Source organism: Salvelinus alpinus, chromosome 10 (genome assembly GCF_045679555.1).
Source record: "Salvelinus alpinus chromosome 10, SLU_Salpinus.1, whole genome shotgun sequence".
Classification (NCBI taxonomy): Eukaryota; Metazoa; Chordata; class Actinopteri; order Salmoniformes; family Salmonidae; genus Salvelinus; species Salvelinus alpinus.
In genome coordinates this window covers 47,252,124-47,269,692 of record NC_092095.1, presented here as the reverse complement: position 1 = coordinate 47,269,692, position 17,569 = coordinate 47,252,124, and the positions used below count along the sequence as shown (strand labels likewise).

General features: G+C 41.9%; 1 pseudogene; it reads right to left on the bottom strand.

Annotated features, from left to right (window-relative positions):
* LOC139532933 (partitioning defective 3 homolog B-like) overlaps positions 1–17,569 on the bottom strand; it is a 218,788-nt pseudogene that overhangs the window by 127,955 nt on the left and 73,264 nt on the right.

The following is a 17,569-nucleotide window of genomic DNA, read 5'->3' as shown; positions in this document are numbered from 1 at the left end:
CTCTAGGGAAGGGGTCAGGACACACACACACACAACCGTACTACTGACGTGAGCTCCTCTGTACAGTTCTCACTCAACATTACAGGGTATGAGCAGTAAAACCACACCAAAACTGCTGCCCTTCGCTCCCCTTTTTTACATGCAGGGTGAAAAATGTTAGTTTCAGTGTTTGGAGGTGAAATATGGCCTACGTTCCAATACAAGGCCTATAGAAAGTCTACATCCCCTTGAACTTTTTTCACATGTTGCGGTCTTAAAATGTAATCCAAAAGGGGATACACAATTACATTATTTCCTCCTACAGATCTACACAACCTACTCCACATTTTCAAAGTGAAAGAAAGTTGTAGAAAATGTTCCAAATTAAGAGAAAATCTAAATACTGAAATATCAGAATTGGATAAGTCTGAGTTAATACTTGGTAGAAGCACCTTGGCAGCCATTACAGCTATGAATCTTTTGACATAACAACTCTTATGGCAGCATATATATATATATACAGTGGGGCAAAAAAGTATTTAGTCAGCCACCAATTGTGCAAGTTCTCCCACTTAAAAAGATGAGAAAGGCCTGTAATTTTCATCATAGGTACACTTCAACTATGACAAACAAAATTAGAAGAAAAAATCCAGACAATCACATTGTAGGATTTTTAATGAATTTATTTGCAAATTATGGTGGAAAATAAGTATTTGGTCAATAACAAAAGTTTATCTCAATAATTTGTTATATACCCTTTGTTGGCAATGACAGAGGTCAAATGTTTTCTGTAAGTCTTCACAAGGTTTTCACACACTGTTGCTGGTATTTTGGCCCATTCCTCCATGCAGATCTCCTCTAGAGCAGTGATGTTTTGGGGCTGTTGCTGGGCAACACGGACTTTCAACTCCCTTCAAAGATGTTCTATGGGGTTGAGATCTGGAGACTGGCTAGGCCACTCCAGGACCATGAAATGCTTCTTACGAAGCCACTCCTTCGTTGCCCGGGCGGTGTGTTTGGGATCATTGTCATGCTGAAAGACCCAGCCACGTTTCATCTTCAATGCCCTTGCTGATGGAAGGAGGTTTTCACTCAAAATCTCACGATACATGGCCCCATTCATTCTGTCCTTTACACGGATCAGTCGTCCTGGTCCCTTTGCAGAAAAACAGCCCCAAAGCATGATGTTTCCACCCCCATGCTTCACAGTAGGTATGGTGTTCTTTGGATGCAACTCAGCATTCTTTGTCCTCCAAACACAACGAGTTGAGTTTTTACCAAAAAGTTCTATTTTGGTTTCATCTGACCATATGACATTCTCCCAATCTTCTTCTGGATCATCCAAATGCTCTCTAGCAAACTTCAGACGGGCCTGGACATGTACTGGCTTAAGCAGGGGGACACGTCTGGCACTGCAGGATTTGAGTCCCTGGCGGCGTAGTGTGTTACTGATGGTAGACTTTGTTACTTTGGTCCCAGCTCTCTGCAGGTCATTCACTAGGTCCCCCCGTGTGGTTCTGGGATTTTTGCTCACCGTTCTTGTGATCATTTTGACCCCACGGGGTGAGATCTTGCGTGGAGCCCCAGATCGAGGGAGATTATCAGTGGTCTTGTACGTCTTCCATTTCCTAATAATTGCTCCCACAGTTGATTTCTTCAAACCAAGCTGCTTACCTATTGCAGATTCAGTCTTCCCAGCCTGGTGCAGGTCTACAATTTTGTTTCTGGTGTCCTTTGACAGCTCTTTGGTCTTGGCCATAGTGGAGTTTGGAGTGTGACTGTTTGAGGTTGTGGACAGGTGTCTTTTATACTGATAACAAGTTCAAACAGGTGCCATTAATACAGGTAACGAGTGGAGGACAGAGGAGCCTCTTAAAGAAGAAGTTACAGGTCTGTGAGAGCCAGAAATCTTGCTTGTTTGTAGGTGACCAAATACTTATTTTCCCCCATAATTTGCAAATAAATTCATAAAAAATCCTACAATGTGATTTTCTGGATTTTTTTTCTCATTTTGTCTGTCATAGTTGAAGTGTACCTATGATGAAAATGACAGGCCTCTCTCATCTTTTTAAGTGGGAGAACTTGCACAATTGGTGGCTGACTAAATACTTTTTTGCCCCACTGTATATATATATATATATATATATATATATATATATATATATACACACACTGAAATCAAAATATAAATGCAACAATGCAACAATTTCAAAGATTTCACTGAGTTACAGTTCATATGAGGAAATCAGTCAATTGGCAATTCATTAGGCACAAAACTATGGATTTCACACGATAGTCACAGATACCTTAAGAAAAATGGGCCTCACAAGAGCAACAGGATCTCATCACAGTATTTTTGTGCATTCAAATTGCCATTGATAAAAGGCAATTGTGTTCGTTGTCCGTATCTTATGCCTGCCCACACCATAACCCCACAGCCACCATGGGGCACTCTCAGCAAACCGCTCGCTCACACGATGCCATACATGGTCTGCGGTTGTGAGGCCAGTTGGACGTACTGCCAAATTATTTTTAACGACGTTGGAGGTGGCTTATGGTAGAGAAACAAACATTACATTCTCTGGCAATAGCTCTGGTGGACATTCCTGCAGTCAGCACGCCAATTGCACACTCCCTAAAAACTTGAAACATCTGTGGCATTGTAATGTGTGACAAAACTGCACTTTTTAGAGTGGCTGTTTATCGTGGCCAGCGCCGGTGTGATGTACATTTTGTTGGAAATCAGTGATGGATGGACTGCAATATTCAAACCTTGACTAGACCACTCAGGAACACTCACCACCTTTTGTAAAGGTCTGGTGTGTCTTTGGCATCTACATTTGTGTAATTGCCTCGCTGAAAAATTCAACTAACCCAGGGTTAGGTTTTCAGAAGACTGAGGCGGGTTTTCCTCAACCTTTTTATCTGGGCTTTGCTCCTTTTATATCTATTTTGATGCTGACAAACTCCCCAGTCCCTGTCGATGACAAGCATACTCATAACATGATGCTGCCACCACAATATTTGAAAATAGAGAGGGTTTCACTCTGTTGTGCTGTATTGGATGACCTAACCTTGCAGTATTTAAGTAAGGCCAAAAAGTTCATTTATTTGCCATGTCATGCAGATTTATCTCACAGCCTTGTTGCAAACAGAATGGATGATTTGGAGTGGATTTTCTTTTAACAAAGGATTCTTTCTTTTGACTTTGTCATACAGGCCAGTAAAATGGAATTAATGCAATGTTGCTGATCCCTTCGTGTTTTCAAGTATTGTGGCGGCAACATCATGTTATGTGTATGCTTGTCACCAGCAGGGACTGGGGAGTTTGTTAAGATCATCAGATTAAAAGTTATTTTTCTGCGGGACAATTTTACACATTTTTACATGCAAAAGACTTTCCAAGAGGTGCTGAGTGTTCCTCTAGTCTCAGTCCTGACTTAAATCTGCTTAAAAATCAGAGACAAGGTTTGAATATTGCTGTCCTTAATGATTCCCAACCGAATTGAATGAACCTGAGCAATTTCGACAAAAAAAATGGATATATGTTGTCCTAAGAGTAAAGTTGGTAGAATATTGTGGACATGTGGATAATCTTGTGACAAAGCTTAAATTGAAATTGGGTTTTTATTTTCATAATAAGGCTTGCTTCCCGCTTATGGCTAGAAATAAGTTTGTTCAGGCCACTTTTCTCTCTGTAATTGATTATGGTGACTTGTTGTATATGCATGCAACCTCCTCCGTCTTACAGACTGGACTGTTTATCATGCATCCTTGCGCTTTATTACAAATGCCAAGTCACTCACCCACCATTGCACATTGCACCAAATGGTAGGTTGGACCTCACTTTATATGGCAGAAATATACATTTGCATGTGTTCATCAACAAAGTCCTTTTGGGTAAACTCCCTCTTTACCTCTGTAGTCTGGTCTCCTTCACTACTAGCAGTTACCATACCCGGTCTGCTAGGTGGTTGCTACTTAAAGTCCCCAGGACATTCACAGTATTAGGCAAGACTGCCTTCTCTTCTTGTGCACCAGACTCATGGAATAGTCTACAATCCATGCTTCATCTAGATATGTTAGTGTCCCTGAATGAATTTAAAGTATTGATGGGAGACTCTGTTACAGAGGAGTGTAAATGCTTTTTTTAGGCTGGATGATGTTGTTGTATTGTATTGTTGTATGTTTTAATTATGCAATGTATTTACTGTTGCTGCCTTCTTGGCCAGGTCTCCCTTGAGAAAGAGACTCTGGGTCTCAATGGGCTTTTCCTGGTTAAATAAAGGTTAAAAAAAAAAAAAAAAATTTAAGTAAATGAAATGGCTGCCAAAAGGTGCTTCGACCAAGTATTAACTAAGGGGCGTGGAGACTTAAACTTAAATATCATAATTGGATATTTGCAAATGTTTATAATTTGTACATTTTTCTATAACCGACTTTGAAAATGTAGAGTAGGTCGATTTAAAAACTTTAAGGCAGCAAAATGTGAAAAAAGCTCAAGGGGGTGTAAGACTTTCTTTCTCACGGGCAGTGTTCACTTCCCTAAAGAAAGCCCACAGGAGTGTGTGTGCATATGTGTTTTTGCATGTGCACGTGTGTGTGCGCAAGTGTGTGTAGACAGCACCAGGGTGGCAAGGTTTCACCTGAGCCGCCTCCGCAGAGAGAGGGAGCAGGTCCTGCTGCGTTTTGATACCTCACTCTGTGCGTCATCCGAGATCACCGTAGCAGAAACATCTATTTGGGGACGAACTGGGATGTTTATTGCTGCACTGACCTTAATTACACAATCTTACTTTCGCCATCCCCTTTTCAGAAAGAGAGGGAGAGAGGGAGGGGAAGAGAAGGGGAGAAACTTAATTGCATACTCCTCGCGTCCTCGCCTCCTTCTCAAAGCCCATTGGAGGAGAAGGTCAGATGGGAGGGACCTCTGGCTTTTGCATCCGATGAGTTTTGAGAAGGAGATGAGAGATGACCCGAGGAGTATGCAATTGAGATCTTCCCAAGGAAAGAGAATGAAGGAGAAGACGGGTGGGAGGGAATGAGAGGGAGAGAGCGAGAGAGAGCTGGATCAAAAGGAGGGAAGTGAAGGATGCAGTAGAGGAGTATGGATGAGACGGCAGTGCATCGATCCTTGGAAAAAGAGTACGTCCCAAGTGACACCCTATTCCCTACATTGCGCACTACTTTTGACAAGGTCCCCCATAGGAACCTGGTCAAAAGTAGTGCACCATAGGAAATACAGTGCCATATGGACTGCAGCCTCAATCTGGTTTAAGGGCGTGACAGTAAGGCAGCTAGGGTTGCCTCCACATACAAGCTATTCCAACTGGTAAGGCCAACAGCCATGGTGTAGCAAATGGGCGATACGGATATCACTTTCATTGATATCTACATACTGTACCACATTGATGTGAATCACACTGCTGCCCTCTATTAGCTATTTGCGCTTTAAGGATTGTGGTTGTTGTGGATGGCTGTTCACAAATGTGTTTGCGTATTTTAACCCAATAATGGTTGAATTTAAAAGTTTAAGCTGCCAATCAATCATTGTTTTTGCGACCAGGGGACAGTCAGTGAAAAAAAACGCGCTTTCGCAACAGCTGCATAGTGCGGATCCCAGCTGATGGAATAAATGTTTCCTCCCTTCTAAACTCCTCCGTGGTATTGTGCTCCATACTGTCAAAAACAAGTTCATTTAAGAAGACCATCTGTGGGGATTTTATTGCTCAATCTAATAAGTGCTGATAAAAAAAAATGTCTAAAGGCCTAACGGACACATAGTCAAACATGCACACTTTTAAAAGACTTAGATAGCTGCAAATGATCACGATTGTAAAGTGTCACCAACAAAAACAGAAATAACAGGCCTATAGCAAATGCAGCATATAGCATTCATTATTCACATGCAAATAGCATTTTTCAGTAGTGCTCAAACCATCCCATTCAATGAGAGAAGCACTTATTTTTCAACTTGAAGCAATGAGCCCAATCAGTCCTCCATGTAAACAAAATCATAAACAATAGACTGGGCTAATACAGCGCTGTGTTACAGCCCGAATTCAAAACTGATTAAATATTTTTCTCTCACCCATCTACACACAATACCCCATAATGACAAAGTGAAAACGGGTTTTTAGAAATATTAGCAATCTACTGAAAATGAAATACAGAAATGGAATTTACATAAGTATTCACACCCCTGAGCCAATACATGTCAGATTCACCTTTGTGTCTTTCTGGGTAAGTGCTTTGCACACCTGGATTGTACAATATTAGGACATTCTTTTTTTAAATTCTTCTAGCTCTGGCAAGTTGGTTGTTGATCATCGCTAGACAACCATTTAAGCCTTGCCATAGATTTTCAAGCCAATTTAAATCAAAACTGTAACTAGGCCACTTAGGAACATTTAATGTATTCTTGGTAAGCAACTTAAGTGTATATTTGACCATTTGTTTTAGGTTGTCCTGCTGAAAGGTGATTTTGTCTCCCAGTGTCTGTTGGAGAGCAGACAACCAGTTTTTCCTCGAGAATTGTGCCTGTGCTTAGCTCTATTCCCTAGATTTTTATCCCCCAAAAAACTCCCTAGTCTTTGCTGACAACAAGCATACCCATAGCATGATGCAGCCATTCATTTATTTGCCACATTTTACTTTAGTGCCTTATTGCAAACAGGATGCATATTTTGGAATATGTGTATTTTGTACAGGCTTCCATCTTTTCACTCTGTCATTTAGGTTAATATTGTGGAGTAACTCCTATCACGGCCATTAAACTCGGTTTTAAGTTGTTTTAAGTTTAAGGTGTGCGTAATGGTGAAATCCCTCAGTGGTTTCCTTCCTCTCCGTCAACTGAGTTAGGAAGGTCGCCTGTATCTTCGGGTGTATTGATACACCATCCAAAGTGAAATGAATTACTTCACCATGCTCAAAGGGATATTGAATGTCTACTTTTTATTTATTTATACCCATCTACCAATAGGTGCCCTTCTTTGTGAGGCATTGGAAAACCTCCCTGGTCTTTGTGGTTGAATCTGTGCTTGAAATTGACTGCTCGACTGAGGAACCTTACAGATAATTGTATAAGGTAGTCATTCAAAAATCATGTTAAACACTATTATTGCACACAGTGAGTTCATGCAACTCACTGTGACTTGTTAAGTAAATCTTTACTCCTGAATATATTTAGGCTTGCCATAACAAAGGGGTTGAATACTTATTTTTATTTATTAGTAAACATTTGTAAAACATAATACCACGTTTACATTATGGGATACTGTGTGTAGACCAGTGACTCAAAATCTAAATTTAATCCATTTTAAATTCAGGCTGTAACAACATGTAGAAAAAGTAAAGGGGTGTGAACACTTTCTCATGGCACTGTAAGTCCTTTGTTTTGGGGTTTTGGGTGAAACAATGGCTAAATGTATATTTCCAAGTCCTATATATCCTAAGATCAAGGGGTTTAAAAATTCACTATAATGACTGGAAATCTGACAGACTTGGTTTTTAATGTAAAGATATAGCCTAATCATAGTATCTGTAGTAGAAAGCAATGGGTTAGAAGAAGCCTACATATCCAACCCATAAACTAAAATGCAACATCAGTTTATGGCCAGCTACGTGAACTCATTGATTTATCTTGCAATAGATGTTGTTCAATTGGTAATATTCATTTTTGTCTTATTCTAATGCCTCTTAAGGGGAAAGTAATCTACAAGTAACTAAAAATAGTCAGATCCCGTTACCAATATTGGATAATCCAAAAGTTACAGTACTGATTACAATTTTGGATGGGCAACTAGTAACTGTAACTGATTACATTTAGAAAGTAACCTACCCAACCCTGCACACACTAGCCAAAACACTCTGACCTCACTCAACCTGCCTCTCCAACCCCCCCCCCCCCCCCCCAGAAAAGAAATGGTTCCCTATTTTCAAAAGGAGAGTTCTTGAAACGCTGAACCCTTTCAAACTCCTGCCTCTGGGTCTGTATTCAAGGGGGGGGGGGGGGGGGGGGAGTAGCTCTCTCCCATCCGTCAGAAAGAGAGAGTGACTCAGATTACGCAACAGTCCATCCCATCGTGCGGGAGCCAGCAGAAGGACAGACAAATAAAATGTGATTTGATTTTGAGAGGATTTTTTCTCTCTCAATCCATGATTGTTTCCCAATTATCTCTTTTTCATCCCAAAGTGTTATCTTGTTCACATTCCTTCAATGATTTTAAAGGAAATTACTGGTATAAGAAAGCCACCAGTCCAATGCTTTTATAATTATTGGTACGCAACGTATAACTTTATAGGATAGGGGCCAGTTACACACATACCTTAATATACACCAATGTAAAATGTGAAAACAAAAATATTGGGAAGCACTGTCTCAGAGGAAAAAGGGCATAAATAAATAAAATCACACAAGCCACGCTCCATGATCAGACAGAGACATATTCAGGGATGCAAACTGGTGAGGGCCTTACACTGAAACATGCAAAAAATCCCTGCTAGGGGGAAATGCAGGTTTTGACTAACTAATTAAAGAACAATTAAAATGATCTACATGATCAGTCTCTCTGTGTAAAATAAAAAGTGGTTAATGTGAACGCAACACAGCTAAAAACTAAGGAAAGCAATCCAATGTTATTTGTTGCCTAGACACTCAAGTCTTGAAAAAAAACAATACACTAATATTGCAGTTAGCCATGACAGCCTTTATAATAGAATGCTTGTGACCACACATACACACATCTAAATATTGCACTTGGGAAAAAACATCTTAACCCTCTACTTTTACTGTTCTAACATCCTAGTTGTGTTTTTTTTATTTCTTATTTTTTTAAGTAAAAGTAGTTTTTGCATCACTACCCCAAGTTTTCATTTGTTGGTCAAATATGACCAGTATGTATTTCCTATGGAATAAAATCTAAGTAATTAATAAAATATATTGTTTTTAAATGTTCTTTACTCACCATTTTCATTTGTCCTTTTCAACTCATTGAGTAAAAGGAGTTTCATAAGAATGTTGCCAGATATACAACCAAAATGGTTTTACAGATGCTGGATGAGGATGCCATTGGTGCCTCTGACTCAGAATCTGAGGTATCCAATTCAGAGGACACAGACTATGTGCCTGTGGCTCAAGTTGGAGTTGTGGATGCAACTGGTAGTCCAGCTGTCCTAGATGATTCTACAGATGGGGAGGATTCCTCCTCTGAAGAGAGTGAAAACCAGTCAAACACACTGAGTAAAAAGGGGTCTTACTGGAGTGAACACCCCCCAGCCACTAAAGGCTGGACCAGAAGCCATAACATTCTAAGGAGCTGCCCAAGGCCTGTGCTGGGGTCAACCGATGTGTCACCAAAAGTTGCCTGGGAGCGGTTCATTAGTGACAACATCATTGAGGAGGTCCTAAAGTGTACAAATTTAGAAGGATGGAGAATAGCAACAGCAAAGGGGACAGAGTATAGAGAGGTCAACAAAGAGGAACTTAAGGCCTTTATCGGCATGGAGAAAAGGTGGGATGTCTCCAAACGGGAGCTATTTTTGGATCCACTGCAGAATCCAATGTACAAGGCCACCATGTCGGTCGGAAGATATGAGGATATCCGTCGCTACCTGAGGCTTGATGACAAGAGGACCAGAGTGTTCAGAGGGGCAACGGACCACCTGTCAGCATTCCGGTATGTGTGGGACCTTTTCCTAGCAAACTGTAAATATTCATCTCCAGCGACTGCGTCACAGTGGATAAGAAACTTTCCTCCAGACATGACGCTTGGCATTCCATCCCAAAGAGTTCAATCTTTGTTTCATCAGACCAGAGAATCTTGCTTCTCATGGTCAGAATCTTTTAGGTGCCTTTTGGCAAACTCCAAGCGGGCTGTCATGTGCCTTTTACTGAGAACTGGCTTCCATCTGGCCACTCTACCATAAAGGCCTGATTGTTGGAATGCTGCAGAGATGGTTGTCCTTCTGGAAGGTTCTCCCATCTCCACAGAAGAACTGAGGCAATGGAAAGATGTGGTGTGATGAAAGAGCCATGCCACCACCACTCAGATCAGCCAGGGCCAGAAGAGGAAGAGGTGCCAGCTCTGCCCAAGCACAAAGGAAAGAAAAGTCAGTTGCTAGTGTTCTCAGTGCAACACACCCGTCTGCAAAGAGCATAGTCACATGCTTTGATTTGTAACAAATGCACAGACTAAGACAGCATAAGTAAGCATCACAAACACGCACACTTTTCTGAATTCACAATTGTTAGTGTTGTCGTTTATATTGATGAACTTTGTATTTTCAAATAAATGTTTTTGAAATATTATAAAACATGCTTAAGGTGGTTTTATTTTTGTTTTCACACTAAAAGGTTGAATGTGAAACTTGGATTGTAATATTGATTGTAAGAAATAATAATTTTCTTAATATGTTATCATTGAAATGTGTATCAAATTGTTGAAGAGCGACTAAAAACATTTCAAACAATACAATAATTATTGAAAGGTCCAAATCATCACTCAAAATAATTATGTTCAACAAAAAGGATAATATTTTAGACCCATATGAATAAAACACAGATATTACATTATCGGGTCATTTTGACCCAGCATATGCATTCTTGGTGTGCCATGTTTACTATGCATCCTAGGGTTAAAGTAGAAATAGAATGGAACAGGCGTTCTATGTTTGCTCTATTATAGTGGCCACTATAGTGGACATCGATCATGTGGCACAAGGCTACATGTGTGCAAAAATACCCCCCCTCACTCACACAAGTGTTACTGTCAAGTTCAACACAACAAAAGCAATATCTTTGGGCTACACTGCACATTATTACACTGTACACTTTCTGCCTGCAGACATCTGTTCTACAATGTGCCAGCAGAGCATGATACCCTGTTGGCATAATCTCTTTCAGGCTGAGAGTACACAAGTGGCATACCCCTTTTTATCCACTGTATTGAAAGAGGGAAAGTGTGTGGCGTTTCTTTCACCTCTATTGGCATCCAGCTTAATGAGCAAGGCCCAGCTCCAGCTACACTTGATCCCCGAATCCACTTGTTTAACAAGCAAGTTAACACCTCATTTTCATCTAATTCTCTCATTCTGAAAATTATCCACATACTGTAGAGGGAAAACATTAGTTCAAAGATAGCAGTTGGTTCGTTAGCTAGATAACTAGTTAACATTTCACACAGATTGCCAAGGTCCAGTAACAGGCTGACTACACCGCTCGCGACACGTGCGAGCATTGCAAAATACATTTAGAAATCTATATTATTCAATTATTGCGCGCGCCAATGAGCGTCTGCGTTGCCAAGGGATAAAATAGAAGTCAGTTCTATTTCTGACGCAGATCGTGCTGCAAGTCCTGCCTCTCCCATCTCCTCATTGGTTTATAGAAGCAGGTACCCACGTGCTATCTCCTCATTGGTTATACCCACGTGGGTGACTGAAGACGAACAAGGTCAGTGGCGGTAATGCACCTAATTTATGAAAGTTGCCAATCACAATATAAAGTCAAGAGAAGAAAAAGCCTGGAAGGATGAAAGATGACTAGAAACGATTCGGTTGACCGTTTTATGTGTGGATTAATTGGTGGAGTAGAGAACCTTCTGCATTTCAGTTAAAATAACAACTCAATGTTAATATCCCAGGACAAATTAGCTAGCAACAGCAAGCTAGCTAAATAGGACAAATTAGCTAGCAAGTGCAAGCTAGCTAGCTAAATTGCCATAAATGTTTAATGCTTTTCGACCTGTCCCCAAATTAATATAATTGGTTCAGAGATAGTTTTGATATTTTAACCTACGTGTCGTGATCGCGTTTGGCCAGTTATACCAGTTAATAGTATAGCGAATTGGTTAGGTTACTAATGTTAGCTCATCTGATGTTGTAACGTTAGCTAGCTAATGTTAGCTGTCTGACTATTAGTCAGCTAATTTTCACACAAACTCAATTATTTGATCAGCTAAGTAGGCTAATGTTGCTCAACATTTCTCTGGCTAGCTAACACGGAACCCAAACCGGCAGCACACGTGCGCCATCATGCATAAATGTATTTTGTCCTATTTAGCTAGCAACAGCAAGCTAGCTAAATAGGACAAATTAGTAGGAAGTGCATGCTAGCTAGCTAAATTGCCATAAATGTTTAATGCTTTTTGAACTGTCCCCAAATTAATAGAATTGGTTCAGAGCTTGTTTTGATATTCTAACCTGCGTGTCGTGATCGCTTTTGGTGTGGGGGGCCAAAATACATTTATGCACGATGGCGCACGCACGCAGCCGGTTTAGGTTCCGTGTTAGCCCTTGGCAACGCAGATGCTCGTTGGCTCGCGCGAGCAGTGTGGGTGCAATAATTGAATAATATAGATTTCTAAATTAATTTTTGCAATGCTCGCATCACATGCAGTCAACCTGTAATGCTTCTCACCTACCCCTTCGTTATCGTTCAGGGGACGCGCTGCTGTAACTGCCAAACTGTATTGCACTATCTGCTGTCTTGCCAGAGTGCGCACTGATTCTGTAACCAGCAAATTGGTTGTCTCTTCTCTCTACAGTCGCGTGCGTCATTCTGTTGTTATGTAACCGATTGGCTGAGCCTTGGATACAGCCAGTATTGCTCCAAACGTGCATCACTTGTTCGCTTACAGCCAGTAATGATCCAAAGCACCCCCCCCATCCTCCCACCCCCACACAAACTTTTTCTCATCGGATCTACACCATTCACGTACGTCACCTATTTTGGATTCAAAACGGCGAATTTTGCCGAAAGGTGACTAGTTTGCATCCCTGCATATTTTATGTGCTGTGAGACCCTGGACAAAAATAACTCTGTGGTTGGGAGGGAGGGGGGGGCGTTGTCTCACAGAGGGCCGCAGGTGCTGCTAGCACTGAGGATAAAAACAACCTCAGAGAGAGGAAATTACTGAGACCACAGGGCTGCTTGGAAGAAAGGAGGTTGGGGGGGGGGGGGCAGAATGAGCTAGAGGGCGCAAGGAGGAGGGAGAAAGGGGGTGCTAGAGAAGGAGAGACAAAAAGAAGGGGGGAGACATGGAGGAGTTACAGGTGGCAATAGCCTGCAGACTAGGAGGAGAGGATCGGAATACAATAGGTGATACAGGGAGCGTTCCCAAACGGGAAGAGAGGGAGACAGGGGTAAAGACAATGGAGAGACATAAAGCGTGTCAAGCGAGACAGATCATACTTCCATGACCCGGTCACGGACTGTTTGGGAGGTTGAGGGAACATTGTGTGTGTGTATACGCGCTCAGCTCTGTGTGGAGCCTCTTACAAGGAGTGACTGTAGGAGTCTGCTTTCTGAAGAGTGTACAGGTGTGAGGCAAGGATGGAGGTATAGGGGTATAAGAGTATAGGGGTATAGGAGTACAACTGCATTTCCTCCAACGCAGGGACAGGGCAACAGTGACAGAAACATAGTCAAGTCTCAAAAAGAGAGAAGAAATAAACGAACCTCTAGACCAGGGGTATTCAAATCCTACCCTGGAGGTCAGGGCCTATGACTTAACTTTTCTGTATACCAGCCACTGTGGCAGGTAAATAAAAAATCTACCAGCCACTCAGATTTTTTTACCAGACAAAATATTTTTCCAGTATAATTGATCCAAAAAAACACATGAGCATGCTTAGTAACGTTTTAAAACAAGAAATGTATTACTAGTAACAATGTGGTATATTGCTCAATTTAATGTAATATTCTGTAACCGGAGTCATTTTACCAAAATATCACAGAGGCAAAAATATTCAGCTGCCGCTTTAAGGTTCCTTTGGTAAGAGGGCCACTCAAGTCATCACTTGTTCCTGTGAGAATCTCACTAGTAGAGGCTGACAATGTCTCTTTTTGATAGCAGTGGAAGGAAAATCGAACATTGAAAAGCAACCTTTTGAGCAAAACAATGTAAATTGAAAAGAAACGTGAGGACAATGTCTCACTTTAGTAGACTTGAGTAAATTAGACCGACTTTTATGCCTGTGCGCATTGCTTCTAAAAACTACTTTTTCAGTACTTCACTGTCTGTGCTCACAGAGCCCACACAGATAGTATTGCTGCATGAGGTGGGATAGCTGTAACGGTAGGAGTCCGATTTCTTTGTGCATTACTAGATATTAAACAAAACGGCAGAAATGAATTTGTAAATGTAATTTTAGGCCCTGCTGGAGGTCCAAAGTACTGCTGGTTTCTATTGTTCTTGATAATTAAATTGCACCCACCTGGTCTCCCAGGTCTAAATCAGTCCCTGATTAGCGTGGAAGAATACATTTAAAAAAACAGTGGAACTGTCTTTGAGGTACAGACTTGTATTTGAGGACTCTAGACTCCAACCACATCTCTGGACACAAACAGACTCATGGACTTTTTTTTGTTCTCGTCTTTGTATTACATTTTCTAGGCTCACTGTATTTTACTCAGCTGAGCACAGTTTGTACTTTAAGACGAAGTCTTTCTCACCATTTCAGCTGGTCTGGCATGGAGGTCATCAGGGGGAGGTGTCACAATTTCCAGTGGTGGGGCCAGGGCAGAGTCACTGCTGCTCCTCACCAGTAGAGGGATGTCTGGGAAATACCAACACACACAGAAAGAGAAAGAGAAAGAGAAAGAGAGAGAGAGGAGGTCAATGTTGTCCATCAATGCAAATGTGAGCCTCATACAGTAGTACACTGATTGTGTTTGTGTATACTTATCTACGCTTGGTATTAAGTTAAGCACTGTTTTCCAACAACACAAATCCACTGTAAATCTGCCCAAGATTTTGAATCGTCAAGATATGATTTCAGGGCCTTTTTGACGAGAGGATGAAATAAGCATCGGAGGGACAGAGGGAGGGAGAGAAAGAGCGAATGAGCCGGGACCAACACACATACTTTGCGCCCCCCACCCCTCCCTAAATGGAAAGTCAATCTGATCAGCAGCTGCTGCTGCCCGCCCCCCCAACCCACCCGTGCCTTGCAACCTAACCCACTCCCCCAATCAAGCCAATTACACCACATGAAACGACTTCGGGTACCAGAGAGGTACACCGAACTACAGGGGAGGAAAATATTTTTACTCTGCTTTTAAAAGCGGCATCAGGGCCAGACCTCAAATAGGCCCGGGCTAACTCCCAAATGGCACTCTATTCCCTATATAGTACACTACTATATAGAGAATCGGGTGGGCCCTGGTCATAAGTAGTGCCCTACATAGGAAATAGGGTGCAATTTGGGACACATACAGTGGGGAGAACAAGTATTTGATACACTGCCGATTTTGCAGGTTTTCCTACTTACAAAGCATGTAGAGGTCTGTAATTTTTATCATAGGTACACTTCAACTGTGAGAGACGGAATCTAAAACAAAAATCCAGAAAATCACATTGTATGATTTTTAAATAATTAATTTGCATTTTATTGCATGACATAAGTATTTGATCACCTACCAACCAGTAAGAATTCCGGCTCTCACAGACCTGTTAGTTTTTCTTTAAGAAGCCCTCCTGTTCTCCACTCATTACCTGTATTAACTGCACCTGTTTGAACTCGTTACCTGTATAAAAGACACCTGTCCACACACAATCAAACAGATTCCAACCTCTCCACAATGGCCAAGACCAGAGAGCTGTGTAAGGACATCAGGGATAAAATTGTAGACCTGCACAAGGCTGGGATGGGCTACAGGACAATAGGCAAGCAGCTTGGTGAGAAGGAAACAACTGTTGGCGCAATTATTAGAAAATGGAAGAAGTTCAAGATGACGGTCAATCACCCTCAGTCTGGGGCTCCATGCAAGATTTCACCTCGTGGGGCATCAATGATCATGAGGAAGGTGAGGGATCAGCCCAGAACTACACGGCAGGACCTGGTCAATGACCTGAAGAGAGCTGGGACCACAGTCTCAAAGAAAACCATTAGTAACACACTACGCCGTCATGGATTAAAATCCTGCAGCGCACGCAAGGCCCCCCTGCTTAAGCCAGTGCATGTCCAGGCCTGTCTGAAGTTTGCCAATGACCATCTGGATGATCCAGAGGAGGAATGGGAGAAGGTCATGTGGTCTGATGAGACAAAAATAGAGCTTTTTGGTCTAACTCCACTCGCCGTGTTTGGAGGAAGAAGAAGTATGAGTACAACCCCAAGAACACCATCCCAACCGTGAAGCATGGAGGTGGAAACATCATTCTTTGGGGATGCTTTTCTGCAAAGGGGACAGGACGACTGCACCGTATTGAGGGGAGGATGGATGGGGCCATGTATCGCGAGATCTTGGCCAACAACCTCCTTCCCTCAGTAAGAGCATTGAAGATGGGTCGTGGCTGGGTCTTCCAGCATGACAACGACACGAAGCACACAGCCATGGCAACTAAGGAGTGGCTCCGTAAGAAGCATCTCAAGGTCCTGGAGTGGCCTAGCCAGTCTCCAGACCTGAACCCAATAGAAAATCTTTGGAGGGAGCTGAAAGTCCGTATTGCCCAGCGACAGCCCCGAAACCTGAAGGATCTGGAGAAGATCTGTAGGGAGGAGTGGGCCAAAATCCCTGCTGCAGTGTGTGCAAACCTAGTCAAGAACTACAGGAAACGTATGATCTCTGTAATTGCAAACAAAGGTTTCTGTACCAAATATTAAGTTCTGCTTTTCTGATGTATCAAATACTTATGTCATGCAATAAAATGCTAATTAATTACTTAAAAATCATACAATGTGATTTTCTGGATTTTCGTTTTAGATTCCGTCTCTCATAGTTGAAGTGTACCTATGATAAAAATTACAGACCTCTACATGCTTTGTAAGTAGGAAAACCTGCAAAATCGGCAGTGTATCAAATACTTGTTCTCCCCACTGTATGAAACCACATCTAAAGAGCTGTAGGGGCAACTGAGCTTTTTATACGACTGTAACCTAAAGAGAGTTGGTTAGACCTGGACGCCACAGAGGAGCGAGATAGAAAAAGGCGAAGGAGAGGGAGGAGTAAGGGAGAGAAGTCAAATCTATCCCTCTGATCTTTATCATCCCGTCATCAATCTCACTTTAAAGGGGAAGAGGCCAGGTCTTTCTGGTCCAATTGGGCCAAAATAAAAGACGGATGAGTATCAAGTATATGAAAAAGTTCAAAGGAGAAGTGTTATTGCACTGTATCAGCCAGTCCCACTTTGCTCCTTTGACCTTGCTTTGATGTTAGGACTATGGTGGAAGCTCCGTCCCTATGGTAGCGGCTGTATGAAAGGCCTAAAGGATAGATCCTCTGCAGTGACAGGAGTAGGGGCCAATCATTTTTATTGACCGCATGACCTGACCAGGACAACCGCTCCTTGCTCTAGTGTTGACCCACCCAGGCTGCTAACCACATCAACCAAGCAAGTCACCCTACACCACAAACTCAGACCAGACCTACCAGGAGGTGTTCTCTACTAGAGTAAATACACACACACTTTCATAGGCAGGCACACACACACATCTTAAGGAATCCAGAAATGCATCCACCTTAACAACCAATTTCAAAACCACTACAGTGCTATGCTCCTATAAAACGCCTACCATCTGGAAGCCCATTTTTCCAACGATTTACAAAGAAACAGACACCTTAGAATAGTGTCCCCAATGTTTAACCGAA